The 10,731-nt window shown below is 42.2% G+C and overlaps 1 pseudogene; it reads left to right on the forward strand.

Annotated features, from left to right (window-relative positions):
- The first annotated feature begins 6,081 nt into the window (after positions 1-6,081).
- LOC119514590 lies at positions 6,082-6,740 on the forward strand (annotated as a pseudogene).
- The last annotated feature ends 3,991 nt before the right edge of the window (positions 6,741-10,731 follow it).

A 10,731-nucleotide genomic window follows, 5' to 3' on the forward strand; every position in this document is an offset into this window, starting at 1 on the left:
AAAGTGGACTTCATCAAAATTTAAACCTTCTGTGCTTCAAGGACACTAGCAAGAAAGTAAAAAGATAAGCTACAGATTGGGAGAAAATTTTTGCAAATCATATATCTAATAAAGGGTTAGAATCCAGACTATATAAAGAACTCCTACAACTCATCAATAAAAAGGTAAACAACCCTTTAAAAATGGCAAAGTATTTGAATAGACATTTCTACACAAAAAATGTGCAAATGCCCAATATGCATATGAAAAGATGCTCAAGATCACTAGTGCTATTAGGGAAATGCAAATCAAAACCACAATGAGATAACACTTCATACCCAGTAGGATGGCTTCAATCCAAAAGATGAACGGTAGCAAGTGTTGGCCAGCATGTGGAGAAATTAGAAACCTCATGCACTGCTGGTGGGAATGTAAAATGGTGCAGTCACTTTGGATAACAATCTGGCAGTTCCTCAAAAAGCTAAACAGAGTTACTATATAACCCAGCACTCTATTTCTAGGTATATACCCAAGAGAACTGAAAACTTATGTTCACACAAAAACTTGTACACAGATGTTCATAGCAGCATTATTCACGGTAACCCAAAAGTTGAAATGACCCAAATGTCCATCAACAGATGAATGGATAAACAGAAGTTGGTATATCCATACGATGGAATATTATTCAAACAGGAAAGGAAGTACATGCTTCAACATGGATGAATCTTGAAAATGTTATATACTAAGTGAAAGAAGTCAGCCATAAAAGGCCTCATAAGATTCCATTTATGGAGACAAGTTTTCATTTTGGGATGATGAACGTGTTCTGGAATTAGATAGTGGTGGTTGCACAACCTTGTAGATATATTAAAAAATCATTGAATTGTACACATTAAGAGAGTGAATTTTATGGTATATGAATTATACATCAATTAAAAAGTAAAGGAAAAGAGTTGTGATGGTGGTGAAAATAAGTATGCTGTGGAAAATACTTCTGTTTAGTTAGGAAGAATGGGTTGTAGAGGATGAATTTGGGAGGAGATTGTTTTTAGAATTTTTCTCTAGCCAAAGAAAGTTATATTGGGGAAAGTCAGTTTCTTTAGGAAAGGAAATTTTTCTCATAACCTTTATTTAACGCATAGACTATCTAAATCATTTCTTTAGGCTAAAACAAAATAATAGCTCATATCATGGGGTGTGATGGATACCCATTCCCCCTTCATTTGGGAGAAGTCCAGATACTGAGATGGGACTAACTTTACCTCTAGTTTCAAAAATTGACATGTGGTTTAGACCTGGTTAACCAAGGCATAACATTTCCCCAGACAAAAGGACTGGTTAAGCTGTTCGGGCCAAATTATCATTTAATTAAGCCACTCAGGCCCAATTCTGAGACTCCTACATGATGAAAAGATGTATGTTCCTTTCTACTGGAGTTGAATCTGGAAGGATATGAGCCTAGAACTCAGGTCAAGACATGGAAGATAATACTTCACAGTGGCATTGATTTTGCACCTGGATTAAGCCATGCCTGAAGCCGACAGTCAGATTTTTTTTACTTATGTGAGGCAAAAAATTTCCCTTTTTTTTGTGGAGGAGGGGGTTCCTGCCAATGGAAGTCAAATGAGCCTTAAAGGATATCCAGAAAACAGTTTCAGAAAAAAAAATGTGTAATCCATAAATAATCATAAGGAAAGAAATGAAGTACAGTTTATAAATTGCTTTATGAATTTTATTTTATCTGTTCCTAATAACCAGTTGAATTATTTTGTTTAGATGTTGCGAGCTGCATTTTAATTAAAAAATTTATCATCCGTGACCAATTTTTCTTTTTTAACCGAGGAGGAGAGAAATGATACAAATTGCTCACAGTCACATAGCTAGTTAGGAAATGCAACAAAGGACTCGAACCATGTCTTCTGACCCCCTCAATAAGTTAAAATCATCATCTTTTCTTATTCTTTAGGTCACTGGACAATTTCCACCCAAGACAGACAAACCTTGGTTTTGCTTTTGATGGAAAAAAAAAATCATTGCACAAACATAATTGTAATAGCTCTTTGGGTCTTGAAATCATTTCTGAAAGTAAAGTATTTTGTTCTGTGTAACCTTCCAGACATTTATTTTATGGTCATCTCCTGCTTTTCCTCTTTTTGAAAGATAATAGAAAAAAAGAGAGAGAAATATGTACTTTTCTATTCAGAGCAGACTAGCTCTGTGTTTGTCAGCAGCTGGACTGACAACCCCAGCTGTTGATGGGCTGCTGGAAGACAGCAGAGAGAGAGAGAGAGAGAGAGAGAGAGAGAGAGAGAGAGAGAGAGAGAATGCAATTCATCAGGATGCCGGGCAAATGGGCTTGTCTTAATGTTACCATTTTCCTTATGGCTGTAATAACCGCCTGCATAGCACACCTGGAATAATTTAACTGAGTTCAACCCATCAGTTGAAAAATTATTTGGAAAGTATGTGCTCTCTCTTTTTTCTGCCAGGAGGAGCTGGTGGATGCAACCTAGAGCAAGCCAAAGCAAGCTCTCCAAGGCTGGTGACATGTGACATATTTCTGAAAGGGGGCTGCGTTCATCTGAACTGTGGCCTTTGTCTCTCTAGGACCACACTGGGCCAGCTCCCAATTCTTCATGCACCTGGCACCAAGGTCTCCAACTGGCTGCAAGAGGTTTGTGTTACTGTTTTTATTTTCAATTGAATTAATTGCCATCGTTTAAAATTCATGAGTTCACATTTAAAAGCTTCTGTTCTGACTTCTCTCAAAATATCAGAAGTTTTGATCCAACCAGGCTTCGATTTTCATAGGACAGGACTTGGCTGGAGTTGAGGGGTAACTCTTCCATTTAGATGGGGTGCACGCAGGCCCTCCGGTTTGCTGTGATCTCGTTCACCTGGCATTCCCATTTCCTTTCCAAACAAGCCCTACCTGCTTGGTGGGCCCTGTGGGTATTAGAGTTTGCAACCTCTGTAGGAAATAGTGAAAAAGAACTGCTTGGAAATTTTCTCTTAGCTATACGATCACTGACCGGCCACCCCTCCCACCCCATCCATTCTGTCACCATTACTAGCTCTGATAGGGCTGAAACTACTAACTGCTCATTCAAATAGGATGGTTCTAGTTTCTCTCTTTCTCCTTCTCCCTCTCTCTCTCTCTCTTCTTTTTAGTTTTGACTCAATGAGAAGTACCCAACTTCTACTTTAGGAAAGCCACATCTCAAAGGGATGTTTGAAGTAATAATCAGTCATAAACTCACAAATGGAAAATGTTCCTTGCTGTCTTCGGCATGTGTTAATGGTTTCTCCGAGGTCACCTGTACAGATAGATCTTTTGAATTTCACTTGGAACACATGTGGTTTTAAGCTAGATGTTAATTGGAAACATTTATAGTGTCAAACATTTGATTAATGCTTTTGGTTTTTAATTGAAATGAATAAGCCTTTCTTAAATCAACTCTTCACAGTAAAATGGTTTATTTAAAAAAACACACTATTCCTAGAATAGATGGAAAACGTAGTTGAAAACTTAGTAATATTGCAAAGAACAGTCCTCCTTATTTTGTGCTGATTGGCCATCATCCCTATCAAACAAATATTTGGGGCACAATTACTAGGTAATTGAAAATTGGGAAAAAAATATTCAGATGCCAATAATGCAAGACTGCTTTTGGCTAATGGCCAGTAGCAATTCAGAAAAGTGCTGAAGGTGATTTCCCTCCACTGTTAAAGTGTTTAGAGGAACGCAGAACTTTCCACATGTTTAACCCTTTGGATAACATGGTCTAAGAAGTGAAAGTCCATTGTCGCTACAAGGAGCAAAGCTCGGTGTGATGAGGACCCTCTAAACTGAAACAAGTAGGATATGGTTTGGGGACCAAAACAGGGTAATACACTCCAGGTGTGGGAAGTCCAGAATGGGACTCAGCGAGTTCAGAAGAAGGTACAGTTCGACTTGAATTTTTGTTCACAAAGATATCAAATTGGGCTCCAGATGGTGCCCTGTAGACATAATTAAGCATTGCAATAAATCACATGGTAGTGACATGGCAATTATTCTTGGGGCCTCGACCCTCCTTTGTCAGGTGTTCAGGGAGGCGCCCGGGCATTCTCTCAGGTGTCCTGAAACAGTGATGTGCTGTCCATTAAGAGCCAGAAGGGGGAGGCCGCCATAAACGCTTTACTGTCAGCCGGGCCAGATAATGGGTGCAAGATGTCATCTGGAGCTGAGCTATTCATCCTCCTTATGTGGTGCACTTGGTACATTAGGAGAACATCCAATAGGTTAATAATAAAATATATATATATATTAGAAGGCTATGTCTATGTGATGTCACAGTTTGAAATGTAACAAGTTAAAATATGCCAATTAGTTCTATCTGCACACCACCAAACAAACTGAATTACATATCCCCCCCGAATTAACAATGTGATTGACTGCTTTGGAAATAATTATTTCTCATCTTTCTGTTCATTCAATGTAGACATATTTCAGTGTCTTTCAAACTTGAATATGTCCATAGAACCCACACTGCCCCCTCATCCCCACCCCAGAGGTACACAGACATTTGCTTGAGAAACATTGGCTTAAAATCGTATTTTATAGAAATGTCCCCCAATTCTGAATATTCACTGCAAAATGGAGATAAACTTTATATTTATATTGGTTAAAATGTGTTTTAGTATTTTCATTGACTTAAAAACACAAATTTTTAAAATTCTCTTTGGTTTGAGAAACTACAGATGTATTATTCAATACTTACTATGTGTCAGATACCATAGCTGGCTCTGGGGCTACCAGGCTCATTAAGGACCACCCTGCCTTCAATAAGAGAGAAAGGGGAGCCCAGCAGAGCTTCTGTGTTCTTAGGAAGCCCATGTATGGTTCTGAATTTCTGGACCACCTTATGGGATTATGTGGTTCCCACTTCATTGCAGGCTGTTTGAAACATTCTCTAAACTTTGTAGAAGAGATTTTTAAAGGACAGGAAATGAGGGCACATCCCATCAAGCATCAACAATGGCTCCTTAGGGCCCAAATCTTCTCCTGTCTGGGCCTCTCACTCCAAGGCTCAAGTCTTCAACCACACATCTCAGCTTCACTTTGACATCACTGCACAGTGAACATGTCCAAGGACAACAGTTTTTCTCTTCCCCCTAAAATCTGTTCCGCAACCCAATTCCCTTTCTCTTGCAACAGAACTGCCATCCTCCCTTTCACACAGTTTTGGAAACTTAGTGCTATTTTAAAAATCTTTATCCATTCTTTATCTCTCTATGTGCTCTGCTTGCTGAGCCCCAACATTTTGCCTTCGAAATGCCTCCCGATCAATCCTTTACCTCTGTTTCTGCAGCTCCAAGCTCTCCCTGCAACAATTGAGTGTCATGGGGAGACTGCATAAGATCTCTAGATAAATTTCTGTCCATTCACACAAGTTTGCTCCTTTATGCAAGTTGTAGGACTCAAAATAGAATATAATGTTGGCCAAAATGTTTGCATGGAATTTGATGACAAAGCCTACATGGAAAATTAGGGCATCTTTCTAACTGCTTAAGCATGGACTCCATAATTTTATTTTTCCTTCTAAAATGCTTTCCTAATACCAAGGAGGCACCATAATAGGTATTGTTCTGAATTTTAAAGATTCTCTACACTGTCATATCAATATTGTTCACCTGCGATGAGGCCCAACAGTTCTTTGAAACTTTCTCCTCTGTGGTTGTCCAATGTGTTACTTACAAAGGGGATTGTGACATCTTCCTCTCCTTTAATCCACTGAGTGCTTAGGTACACCTCCCCCTTTATTTAAAAAGAATATTCTAGAACAATTTTCCCTAAATAAGCCTCAGTTCTTAATACGTTTAAGATGCCCTGTGCTCATAACCCTTGATGACCCAATCTCATAGAAACTTTGGTATCCAGCATTAGACATCCAGTGATCTCAGCATGTGAGTTAACTATGTCTTGACTGACTTGTCTTTTCTCTAAAGTTGGAAGCTCCTTGAAGACAAAGATTATGACAACTGATAGCAAATACTATCAAACACATAATAAAACTGAACAAAAGCATTTATATTTATAATTTAAATCCAATATTTATAAGGAAGCTGATCTCAAAACACAATTCTTAAATTCCTACTGACTGAGGAGCTGCAGACAGTTTGTTGAGCCTGTTAGTTCCCACGGACAAGACTGCACCACCGCCATGTCCCACTATCTACGGCCCCCGTACATGTCTCTGTTCTTGAGGAATGTGGCCGACAACACCAGGTCTGAAGATTTACATCATGACTTTGATCGTTATGGTCCTATGGTTGATGTGTATGTTCCACTTGATTTCTACACTTGTTGTCCAAGAGGATTGGCTTATGTTCAATTTAAGAATGTTCGTGATGCTGAAGATGAGTTACATAATTTGGACAGAAAATGGATTTGTGGATGTCAAATTGACATCCAGTTTGCACAGGGGGGTGGGAAGACACCAAATCAAATGAAAGCCAAGGAAGGAAGGAATGTATACAGTTCTTCTGTCTATGATGATATGACAGATAGAGACATTCTAGAAGCCGAAGTTATGGAAGGAGGAGATTAAGAAGTCGGTCTTTTGATTACAACTCTAGAAGATCTTATAGTCCTAGAAACAAACAGTAGACAGACTAGAAGACCACAGTATAGCAGAAGCTATTCCGACAATGACAGACCAGACGGCAGCTGGAATACCCAGTACAGTTCTGCTTACTACATTTCAGGAAAGAGCTGACAAAGTGGAAAAAGACCCAAGAAGTGCAGCTCAAGCGACCAAAGGGTGGGTGGAAGGTGCTGCAGTTTGAATGCTGTACGAGTATTTTGACTCTGGGTCTGAAAAGATAAAAAGAATGTTATCGAAAACTACACAGAATAATTGAAGTCCCTTCAAGTTTGAAAGTAAGCATTTTAGGACAAATAAAAGGAAATTCAAGTTTGTATTTTGGAAACTAATCCCTAAATATGAATAGGTTATATTGACTCATGGGTAATAGGTCCATAATAAGTGATTGAAAACTAGTATGTCTGAATGTCAAGGAAGACAGCCGTAGTCTCTTAGGGTGCTTCTATTGGTCTGTCTCAAACTGAATTGGTGGGAAAAGATATGATCCAATATAAACTTTCTCTTTGGTTGTCTTCTAAAGTCAGTTCCAGTTTTGCTATTATTAGCAAACCTTGCCTATGTTTATTCTGGTGCCAGTGTTTTCTGCTTAATTGTTTGCTTTGTTGGCATCTGAGTTTGTTTACTGCACACCACATGCACCTTACATCTTCCTCTTTCCCAGGTAAATTCCAAATATGATTCTTGATATCCAGCTAAGAGGGTCATCACTTTCTCACCTCTTACCTAGTCAGTATATTCAGCAAACATTTATTGCACCCCTACTGTTGAGCAAAACATTTTACCGGATAATTGGGGACAGAAAAATAGATATAATTCACTTAATAAATGTCTACTGAGAGCACAATCTGGTGAATCATTACAGCACCACCTCATTGTTTTGTTTGAGGTGTACTCGTAACAATTATTTTACACCAGTTATATCCTAATGTAATTATAAAACCCAATATATACTATCAAAGATAAGTAATTTTGTGGGTATCTGCCATTTGTAGGTATCCAGTATTTCTGTTTGCATCCCATTAATACAGATAAGGAAAAATGATTTATTTTAATCTGTAATAAACTGATTTATTGTGCAGTGACTGTAATATACCAGAGTTATATTAAATTTTTAACTGCCTCTTCAAACACATATTAGGAAGTAATCCCAAAATAAGTATCAAACCTTGCGTTAGATGTAAAGGAGACTCTTTGGGTGCTAAAATTACTGTTTTGAGGCAGACAGAGCCGTTATCCCAACTGATTTAGTATGTTCTGTAATTGAGAAAATGTTCACCAGATTATACTTTTTAGTGATTTACATGAACATTTTATACAGGGCATGTTCTTTGTATAGTGAATAAATACCTTTTATAGTATCACAAAAATGTTTTGGACTCTTAGTTCCTTATTAGGATATGAAATTTTGCGGTCGGGGTTACTGCTTCTAGGGGGAGTGGCGGCCGGTAGCCGAGCCTTCAGCTCTCGGGGCTGCTTAAAGGGTACCGGCGGCGGGGGCTCTTTCCCGGAGGCGAGGGCGAGGCGGAGGACGTGGCCAGGGTCCTCGGCGAGAGGCGTGCAAGGTGTGGAGGGCGGCGATAAGGACAAAAACACTCTTCATCCAGTAGGAGTAGGCGCCAAAGAGATTTATTCAGGGGTGATTACAGGTTATATAGGCTGGTAAGAGGGGCAGGGCTGGAAAGGAGGTGAAGTAGCCTAAAATGGCAATATTGAAGGGAGAGGGGCTAGGATTGGTTCTGAGAGGACGCAGGAGCCGTTGCAGCGGGCGGGGGTTGTTCTGGCCACGGTGCATGCGCACTGGCGGTGGCAGGAGTGGCCTTGGCACAAGGGAGTATGTGGGTAAGATAAGGAAGTGGGGAAAGGGCAGTTGGGAGAAGGGCGGTTTCCTCCGGCAAGCCTCCCCTGCCAGTGGCATTTTGGGTGAGGAAAAGGGAGCTGCCTTGACCTCGCTCCGCAGGCTCGGGGGGGCTGCAGAGGGCACTCACGCCCGTACCTACTACCCTCCCCAGGGGGTGATATCAAGTCCCCTGGCCCAGGCCTGGTAGGTCGAGGCACAAGCTCAGTCCCCGCAATTCCCCTTTCTTTTCTAATTAGAGGAAGAGGCTTTACCGGAGAGGCCCGCTAAGGGTGAGGGAAGGGGGAGGTCAGGGAAGGGAAAAAGGGGTTGACGGTGGCTCAGCGAGGCTGGAGCTCAGTGTTGGTGTGGTGCCCGGGCACTTGACAATGGCTTCGCTGCAGCGGGCTGGGCGAAGGTGAGGGGTTTAAAGTTCAGGGGTTTAAAGTTCAGGGGTTCAGAGAAGCTGGAACTCGAGGTGAGAGCGATGTTCAGGTGATTGAGAAGGGCCTCGCGGTCGACGGGTTGACCGGTGGCATTGAGGTCGCGGAGGGTTGGCTGTCATCTTGGAGTGGGGGGCGTCAGAGGTGGCGAGTCGCTGATACTGGATTTGCACGAACGAGGAAAAAAGGGCATCTGTTTGTTTTCTTACAAGCTGGACAATTTTGCGGATGATGCAGGGTCCTAAGATGAGAGCTAGAATAATTATTAATAGGGGGCCAAGAAAAGGAAGGATGTATGGGAGGATGGGAGTGAAAAAACTGGACCAATAACTGGTGGCTTCACGATCTCTTTTACGCTTTTCCAGTCCCTCTCGGACCCTTTTCAGGCTGTCCTCGACGAGACCTGTGGAATTGGCATAAACACAGCACTCTTCTCCTAGGGCGGCGCAGAGGCCTCCTTCTTTGAGGAGGAGAAGGTCAAGACCTCGGCGGTTTTGGAGCACGACCTCAGAGAGGGAATTGACAGAATTTTTTAGATGGTAAATAGCGTTTTGTAAGTGGCGAATGTCCTCGTCAACAGCCGCCCTGAGGTGAGTTAGGGCGGAGCCTTGACTGGTTAGTGCAGCGATTCCGGTGCCAGCGCCGGCAAGACCTAGGAGGGAGGCAATTGTAAGGACGGTGATGGGCTCTCGCTTTTGCAGAAGGGCAGGAGCTGCAGTTCTTTCCAGACGGAGGAAGAAGTCTTCTTCGCTGTGGTATAAGACCCTAGGGATAAGGACAATTAGGAGGCAAGTTTCTTTATATTCGCTGATGATATTTGTGCTGAGACAGGGGGTAAGTCCTGTAGAGGAGCAGAGCCATTGGGAGGAGTTATGAGGAATGAGAAATTTTGCCGAGCTACTGGGAGATGAGTAGCTGGCACAGGCAGTGAGGTCGGGAGAGTTACTGGAGCGAGGGCGGACGCACTTTCCCGTATAGGAGACTGAATGAAAGGTCAGGGGGACGGCAGAGGTATTCCAACTGCATTCCGAGGGGCTGTCTTCTGTGCTTTCTGAAAAGGAGAGGTTGGAGGCAACGGGCTCGTACAGTGAGGAAGAGGTGGAGAGGCAGAGCCAGCAGGAGGAGGTAAAATTGGGGTTGGAGGAGTTCACTGAGGCAAAGGCGGCTTGGATGAGGCTGAGGAGGGGAGAGGAATAACGAGAAGGGGGCAGAGGAAGCTGGGGTGGTGGGGTTGGCGATGCGTTGTTTGTAGCTGAGGTACGGCTGGGGGGCTGTGGAAAAAGGGGGTTAATGACTTGGTTGGAACCTATGCTAGAGGGTGTTTTTAATGCAGTATTTTGGTATGGTTGGCTTACAGCCTCCTTTTTTATAAGAATAAGTGATCCTCGGTCGCCTCCTTTCTCATAGATTCTGAAGCCCCAAGTTTGACCGAGTAACCAGGAGGGATCAGTGGGGAGCTGCACTGTAAGATTAAGATGTGTGCAGGATCTCTCACTTTCTTGGCCGAGCCAGTTAACAATAGGGAGTTTGCACCCTGTAGGGGCCCACTTTAAGGTAAGGTAATGATCAGGAACAGGAGGCTTTCAATTAGTGGCTAATGTTTCACACCCCCAGTATGCACAGTAGTACTCGTTGGGGGAATTACAGTACGATTTTCCAGGATTTGAGGATGGGCACATGTAATATTGGGCCTGGGGATCACTTACCTTTTGAGCGCAGGTTTCTTCGACTCTGGAGACAAAGGTGGCGAAAGGCTTACTCGGCTCCTGGAAGAGCTTGGTAAATTTATTAGGCCGACAGGCAGAGCAGTTGGCAAAAGCTCGCA

The sequence above is a fragment of the Choloepus didactylus genome, chromosome 18 (assembly GCF_015220235.1).
Source record: "Choloepus didactylus isolate mChoDid1 chromosome 18, mChoDid1.pri, whole genome shotgun sequence".
Lineage (NCBI taxonomy): Eukaryota > Metazoa > Chordata > Mammalia > Pilosa > Megalonychidae > Choloepus > Choloepus didactylus.